We start from the raw sequence: 8,992 nt of genomic DNA on the forward strand, positions 1-8,992 counted from the left end.
GTTAAAGTATAGTGCTTGCGACACTTGCAGCGTAAGCTATGCGTAGTGTGAAGAGGGAAGCAAAACCTGCGAAAACTCCTCGAGCAAAGCATTGTTATGTTTTGTTTGGAAGAGCTGTAGCGACAAAAGTTTAACAGGCATGCAACGTTATGCAATTAGGAGTGAAGTTGTTGCTTATTTAATGGTACCAGACAATAAAATTCATATATTACATCAGTAAGCATGTAATATATGAAATATATTAAATGTAATATATGAAACGTAATATATAAGATATTACACTAACGTAATTTTATGTTTTACAGAATGTAATGTAACATTGTGAGCCAAGATGTTGTTTAAATTTGCATTTGCTCTGTTACTTTTTGGAATAACATTTGTGCCAAAGGTTACAGCTGGTAAGCCTTTATCGAAACGAACAACAGATATAATATTTGAAATCATCTCCTAACTGTGAAAAATGGTCATAGTATATAAATAACTTTTTTAGATTGTGGTCTCACTTCAACGGTATTAAATGACACTCTATTAACTTTGTCCGATGAACTTGTTGATGCAAACACTGCACAAGAGAAATGTTCGTTACTTGGTGGAAATCTAATCATGACCGATGACCAAAATATCAACGAGTCGTTAATTCGGTTAATGACAGATAAATATACATCAGGTACGCTGTGAGAGCCTATTTAAATGGAAGCCGTATCAATACATTTGTACAAACTAACAGTGTAAATGTATAAGGTTTAACACGAGTTTGGACTTTCTACGACTTTGTGGACGGGGAAAGGTTTAGATTTCAAACAACTCCGAACGAGGTTAGTTACTGGAAAAGTGCGAAACAGCTTGTACCTCCAGTTCTCTGGTACCTGGATTTATCTACAAGGTAAATGTCAAAACAATAACAATGTAGGGAATATTTTTACACATTTAATGATCAACAACTTTGTTAGTTCTTCGTGAAGAGGAAAAGTATCCGTAAAATTCCGTGCATGTAATTGTTTGTGTTCTTTAGGAAAACAGCAATGAGTCCAATCGAAGTTTTTTTCTGCGAAGCACCTACGTGGCCAAGAAAAAAATGGGGAGTGGGTGTTGGCAAGAATTGCGAGCAAAACAGTCCTACGTGGAATGGTAAGTATACGTTAAATCTACTTCACTAACGTCACGTTCCAATGTAAAGCATGTTGTTTGTACACGTGGTTGTAAAACGTTACTTTTGGTGCATTGTTTTTAGGTTGGCGGATGCACTTTTCTTTGTTTGCGTCAGAAAAACAACAAGCAGGATTTAAGCAAATATATTTATATGAAAGTGAAATCATGGTATATCAAATGATAAGAAGTGTCAACAGCTCATACAGAACGTTCGTTGTTTTCAGTAAATCCACATTTATCCCGGGTAACATTTTAACTCGTTTGAAAAATCACGATAAAGCTTAATTTATAATTCAAAGACATCAATGTTATGATCGGGGCTCGTTACAATTCCCAACTTGGTGGTTGGTTTTGGAGCGACGGATCTCCTGCAAACTATTCTGTTCCCAACGCTACATCCTGCCAGCAAGGGGCGCTCCATTATGGAGATGGTTGGGAGAAATCGAGTGTTGATTGTGTTGGACAACCAGCTTACTACGCCTGTCAATTGAAATGTTAGTGTGTAACAGAAGATTTTAGTGTATACCAAAATGATGTACCATCCCGATAAGCTATACAGCGTGGAGTCATCGTGTGATTATAAAAAAAATTCAACAAACCCAACAAATATGGCAATTTCTTTAACATCAACACTTTGCAGTTGTTGCATCAGTGACGAAAGTTGCAGGCAGTCCCTCTGTAGTTGTTATTAGCTGGAATGGATTGACATCGCTTGACAGGAATCATAACCTTTCTGCCAAGGTAATTCTTAACTAACACGTTTTCTCAATGATTTCCTATAGCCATATTATTTCAGGTTGAAATCAATTCATTCGAGTTAATGTACTCTGTTTACGTGCCATACGAAAACGCATCAGTTCAATTAACACACCTTAACTACTCAACAAACTACACTTTTCGGGTTGGTATTTTTCGATATCTAAAACGTCAAATAACATTATCGTCCCTAATAGAGACAAAAAAAGGTAAGTCTATCTTGTCTCACCTAAAATTAAAAACATGTCTAAGCATATAAATGTCAGTCGCTTTTTTGTCGATAGGTGTCAGCGTTGATTTCAGGTTGCGTGCAAGAAAACATCACGACATTCCTGGAGGTTACAACATCGGGTATTACCGAGTCCAACAGTAGCAATGTCGAAAACTATATTCCCGGTTTACTAATTGGAGTGATTTCGGCTCTGCTTGTTCTCACAGCCATCCTAGTATTTGGTCTATTGTTCTATAAACGAAGGTGAATGCGACTGATTACACATTTTACCAACGATATAAAGGGTAATTAGAATTGCATGGCATGTTTCATTTCCCTTCCTGGTGCGATGTGTAAGTCCTATTTCCTAATTAGAAGTTTTGGTACATCAAACAACGCCACGTTGGTTGTTTGGTTTTAATAAAAACATTTGTCCACGAACTTGTAAACGTTTTGACGGATTCAAAAACAGATACGACATATCCAAACTAACCACTTTGGAACAACCAACAAATCAATCATGCTGTCCAAAAACAGCAGACCTTGCCAATGTATCACATCAGCGAGTAACGGAAGAGGAAGGCTACCTTTCATCAAACAGTTAGTAGCGAGAGTTTTTTTAATAACCGTTAAACTATGTGGATGTTAAACGTACTTGACAGAGCATCAAACAACTGACCAGATTACGTATGCCAACGTCCCACCTTCCTCTCATCAACGAAATCACGTGTACGAAAGTATGAAGTGATGTAACAGCTTTCTTTACAGGATGAATATACATTATCTGAATCTTATACTTCACAATCGAGAACATGGTAAAAAAAATTCCAAAAAGACAATTAAGTTTGGCAATCTTTTTTAAAATGATTACATTTTGGTTAGTAATGTTTTTTTCCTGCAGTTTGGCCTAGGATTTCATAGTCATTTTGTTTGTAATAAAAATTGTGATTTCAATCTCCATGTATCCAAGTTGATCATTTTCTGGCTGTATAATAAAAAAAATTACTGTTAGGTGTGTTTTTCTTGGGGTGTTTATTTGGACAGGGAACAAAGAAAGGATGTGTCAGTATTTTTTGATGCTCAACTGCAAAATTTTCGTCGTTCCAAATCCATTAAAACATTCCGAAAACGTTTTCCAACTCTTCCTGAACGAGTTTAAAGAGCCAAAACTTCGAAAGGCCTAATTTAATTCCAGTACGCGACTTATCACCGTCCTACCGAGTTAAGTTACAGCAAAATATCATCGTTTGGATATAACATTCCACATTCCAAAGCTTTGTTTTCAGTGCTTGTGCATGTTCTATAATTTTTCAAAGTATTATAATCCTGTGCTTAGTGTTGTGATTTGTTGCAGTAACCAACGTCAATATTTCAAACAGCACGTTTTGGTACGGAACAAAATACTAATTTTGTTGAAAAATAATTTTAGGTAGAGGTTACGCGCGGCGTTCGAAAAATACGTGATATGAGTCAATGCTGCTGATTTAAAATGTCATGCCTTTATTAACCGGTGTATTCATCCCACAACAAAGCGTGGGATGTAAACTATTCGAATGAGTCGCTCCAACCTAACACAACACAATGCTTTGCGTTGTTATGTTTAGCAAGGCATGGAAAAAAGGCTTAGTACACATTTCCATATCAACCTTCGTTTCGATGGGTTGTTTTATTCTCTGCATTAGCCAGACAACGAAAGCTGTCAAAATGTAAATATAAACGTATCGTACAGTGCCAGTTCAGAAGTTCTGCAGCAAGTTGGTATAGAAACCGCCATAGAGCAAAGGCGTAAGAAACCTTCAGATAAGATAGTGCTATATTAAACTGGTAGGTAAGCAGTAAAGAATTATTTTTAAAACACTGGAGTAGGTTTCAAACCTGTACATACAGATTGTATGATAAGATTGTTTGCAATGTAAGCACGAGCCACGAATATATGTTTTACAGACAACCAAGTTAAAATAGATTAACCAAATGTAGATATTCATAGTTCACAATGTTCACCAAGTTTGTGTCTGTTCTGCTCATTATACAAAATGTGGAAGTGTCAATGGCAACAATCGGTAAGCCTTCAAAGACATTAAATGTTAATCAAAGAACCAACAAGACATTGCGTTTATCTATGTTTAGATTGCGGCCTCATATCATCATCATTAAATGACACCATATTAACTTTGTCCGATGATCTTGTTGATGCGAATACTGCACAAGAGAAATGTTCGTTGCTTGGTGGAAATCTAACCATGACCGATGACCAAAATGTCAACGAGTTGTTATTTGAATTAATGACAGATAAATATACAACAGGTATAATCTGCGAGTGATCTTTGACGACTTCCCGAAAACGCTACGCGAAACAGATACAAAAATATTTACCCGTGTAAGTGACAAAAATGACTCAAAACAGCAAGTATTTCCAGTTTGCTACACACTTTTTTGTCAGACGACCATGCCCGAGTAATACTGGTGGAAAAGGAAGACAACGATTACATCAACGCGGCTTATATACAGTAACGAGAAGAAGTTCATCGCTAATCAAGGCCCTAAGCAGGAGACGATCAATGATTTCTGGCTGATGGTTTGGCAAGAAAAATCAACAATAATAGTGATGCTCACTGGTCTGATAGAAAAGGGAAAGGTTGGTCCTTTCGTCAGATGTGCGTTGAACTAGATATGGAGAGAAAGCTAAATATGCACAGACAAGTGCACAGCTTGGAATAGGGAATTGCTAATTGGGGATATTGCCAGCAGAATATTTGTAGGTTGCCATCAGTACAACGAAATAATAAATTCTTGCCACAAACACCAGCAAAAAATAAGTGCAATAAGATATTGTTTTGCCGGACATTTGTGTACATAAACTAGTTCGTCGACACTAAAATCGACCTACAAATCATATCTTTTGCGTGGGCACGGGTTCAAATGGCTCTTGGCGTGGGCACGGGTTTCAAAAACAACGACAGTATCACATGTTGTTCCACCAACTGGGTATCGATGTCATAATAACAGCACATCACTGTATATTGGCTTGGACACCGGGACAAACCATTAAACCACGACTTCGGAAAGAACTTAACCAAGAAAAATGTAAAACCAGTATCTATGATGATGAAAATACATTCCAAAACACCTTTATTATCAACTTAAGAAACTTAATTGTCAACAATATCACTCTAGACCGACTGAGTTTGCCCGACAAACAAACGAATATGCAAAGAAAGTAAAAAAAGGAAAACAAACAAATATCAAGAATCTTCAATACTAACAAACGATTCATATACTAATTCGGTTTGTCCTGCCGATTCCTTTCCTTAACCTACTATAAATACGTGTTTACAGGCAAAGTGCGAACAATATTGGCCAAGTGTGGGCTCACATCTGGAAGTAACGGCTGATTATGGAATTCAAACAGACCAAGAAGTTATCTTAGGTGGAATATACATGCGAAAATTTGTTTTATGCCAAGGAGAGGTACGGCGCATGTGGATTCATTGTGGGTTTCAGATACATATGGGCTTGTTTCAGGAAAAACGTATGGTTACCCAACTCCAATACACAACCTGGCCAGACCATGGAGTTCCTGTCACTACAACAAACATGATCTACCTACGTAAGATGGTGGAAGATTTGCACAAAACTTCAGCTCCTGTAATTGTTCACTGCAGGTACAGAAAACAAAGGATGAGAATTATCAATTTTTATCATGACCAGCAAGCGAACTGAACGTCTATTAAATATACAGTATAAAAATAAAATAAGTTTTTTTTTTCATTTTCCTGCTTGTGTTGTGGATATTAGCTGCCACACAAAATTCGGGTAAAGTAATGTTGCATCGAACGTGACTCAATCGTCATGTGCTTTCTTTTAGTGCTGGTGTTGGTCGGTCTGGAACTTATATTGCCATGGATATTTTGTTCGATGAGTTGGACGACAAAGGAACTGTCGACGTCCCGCAGACTGTACTAAAGATGAGGGCAAACAGAACAGATATGATCGAAAACCTGGTACATAACCAATGTGTAATTAAACTTAAGGTGTGATAAATATTTTGCTTTCGATCTACAGAAACAATACATATTCCTGTATAAGTTGTTAGTGGAACGAGAGGGTCTACAGATGGAAACAGACAGAGATGTAATTGAACTTCAGTCAATGACTTCTGATGAAATGTAAGAACCCAATAAAAAAAATGTTCAACAATTAACGTCGTTAACTCATTGCACTTTCAGTGCATGCAACTTTTAAGGTAGATGAATCGTATTTTAAGTGAAGGTATAACGGTATAACCGGTACACAACAAAAAACATTTGGGGATTAAATGACATATTTTGTATTTTTTCTAGGTTTCTCAAGATAAACCTTTACGATATGGCGACGTTACTCTTACTGTGGAAGAACTTTCGGAAAGTCACTCATATAAATTAGCCACAATTTTGATTACATCTTCATCAAAATCTTTCGTAAGTTTGACAAAAACAAACTAAAAGGTAGATTGTATTTAATGATGAAGAAAATTTTTTGCAATGCATTTGCGAAATGCCACATTTTTAATGTTTAAAAGTCATGTCAAAATATGAAGTGAATATCATTGTAAAATATAGTTTAAAACACCTAAAGGTTTTTACCACTTGCGTTCAGACTGACACTCTGATGACATTCGTACAAGTAAAAGGATGGGGCGAAGTTAAGAAACCACCAAAGGAAGTGGAGTTTGTTGAAGTGATTTAAGCAGTGCAAGGGATGAAGAGAGATAGGAACTGTCGTTGTGTGTTGATCATGTGCAGGTAAACATAAACCTAAATATTTACGAATATATCAATAAAACTTTAAGCCTAAAAGAAATAAGAAAAGCCTGTAACCATTAACGTAGCCATGTGGAAAGACCCATATCATTTTCAAAGTTTTAGAAAAACATTCGAACCTCGCCAAAATGTCACGCTGACTGCGATACTAGCCATAACGCATAACTTCTTTGTCTCTTTAAATTTACGGTGTAGTCATATAAGTATTTTATGTTTTCGTATAGAAATTTGATGGTGCTGCACAAAGTTTGATTACAGTAAACAAATCTTTACACACTATTACATTTGATATTGTTGCAGCAATGGCAGAACGAGGACTGGTACTTTTATTGCTCTGACAAGAATACTTGAACGTCTGAACACTCAGCAAAGGGTGGATGTTTTCCGAACTGTGAAAGATTTACGAGACATGAGACCAAACATGCTGGATGACGAAGTAATTACGTTTTAACTACTTCCTCATATACCGCTGTTAAACTATATTGCGTGATTTTATTTTAAGGTGCTCTACAAGTATTGCTACTCCGTGGTTTTGAAATACTTGGATGATTTCAGCACGTATTCCAACTGCAAATGACGAACTTTCAGTTGTCGAAACATTGATATCTTTTGCATCATTACTAATCAATCATTTTCGATGTAATGTTTTTTTTTTTATTTATATTATGTGATTATACGCAATTTTGTTTTGTTTTGTTCACACGGTAATTTATAATGTGCTCTTTTAACTGTTGTTTTGTTTATCTTCATGTAAATTTATGTAGAAACTGTAGTTCTTTGTTCCGCTTCCCTTTAAAGAAGCATCAGAAAATTAAATGTCCTGAAACCAAACAAATATTTTGTAAAAAGGAATGTCCAAATGATTTTTGGCGTTAAATTTGCTTCTTCATTAAAAAATATCGAGGTCCTTTAAAATTATCTTTATCTTGCGTACCAACTTATAATTACAGTCGTTCAAAACTTATGAATTCAGAGTTAGATCATAATTTGAACAGGAAACAGGGGAAGGGGTTCATTCAAACATTTTTCCGCGACTTTCTCTTTTACCTCTCGTCTTGCAGGTCCCTGCTAGTAACTGCAGAAACGTTGAAGTGGGTATGAACTAATGAAAATATATTATCAGTCAAACAAATAGTGTGTTTTAGTATTCCTTGTGTAGTTAACTATTTGCACAACACGTCTGTATGCTCCCACAGTCCAGTCGATCTCACAGCCAAGCACTTTCGACTGTGAAGATTCTACGTAAACATGATATCGTAGGTTGAACATTTTGCAATCACAGCCATACAACAATGAAGAAAATTACAAGTATTGTCGCTTTTTGCCAAATTTATTTTTCAAACTAAAATGTAAGCACTTCCAAGCTGTGGGATGTTATACACCCTTGTGAGAAACAGCATGCAGTAGCCAAAAACAAAACATACTCAAATAGTTTGTAAAAAAATTTGTTCGTGTTTTACTTTCGCAGATGACCGTCTGTAACCCTGTCGCTGACTATTAAATTGGCGAATGCGTCACACCAGCCCAATGCATGGCACAATGCAGGCAGAAACAGGGGTTTGTCATTTGCATAACTTTTGCTTACAAATACAATCGTGGAAAGCGTCATTAAAGCGCGACTCAAATATATCTCCATTCGGAAGCTATTTGTTTTTTGGTCAGGTCAGTTTTTAGGTTTGGTCTGAAACACTACGCTAAAGGTAATCCTAAGTTTCTGAGATGATACATAAAAAGTTTGTGTGTTTTCTGTTAGTTTTGGGATCTGCATGGCTTGTAAAGGTAAAATCCGGAAAGGCGACTATAGGCATGACATTTGAGAAGATCGATCAACGTAAAAAAAATTGACAATATTTCAGACTGTGGTTTTACCGCAACATCGTTGAATGACGTCATAATAACTTTGTCCGATGAACTTGTTGATGCGAACACTGCACAAGAGAAATGTTTGTTGCTTGGTGGAAATCTTGCCATGACAAATGATCAGAATATCAACGAGTTGTTAGTTGAATTAATGACAAATAAATTTACCACAGGTACGCTCTGCGAGTGACCTCAGACGAAACATCATCACCTAACA

The 8,992-nt window shown here is 36.4% G+C and overlaps 1 long non-coding RNA gene and 1 pseudogene across 1 annotated transcript; both read left to right on the top strand.

Annotated features, from left to right (window-relative positions):
- The first annotated feature begins 303 nt into the window (after positions 1-303).
- On the top strand, positions 304-7,492 carry LOC145889984 (receptor-type tyrosine-protein phosphatase epsilon-like; annotated as a pseudogene).
- Positions 2,213-2,885, top strand: LOC145888525 (uncharacterized). The gene is made up of 3 exons (XR_014399439.1): positions 2,213-2,380; positions 2,589-2,716; positions 2,779-2,885. It is a non-coding gene; the product is annotated as an uncharacterized LOC145888525 (long non-coding RNA).
- Positions 7,493-8,992: the final 1,500 nt, after the last annotated feature.

The sequence above is a fragment of the Ascidia mentula genome, chromosome 2, assembly GCF_947561715.1.
Source record: "Ascidia mentula chromosome 2, kaAscMent1.1, whole genome shotgun sequence".
NCBI classification, from domain to species: domain Eukaryota; kingdom Metazoa; phylum Chordata; class Ascidiacea; order Phlebobranchia; family Ascidiidae; genus Ascidia; species Ascidia mentula.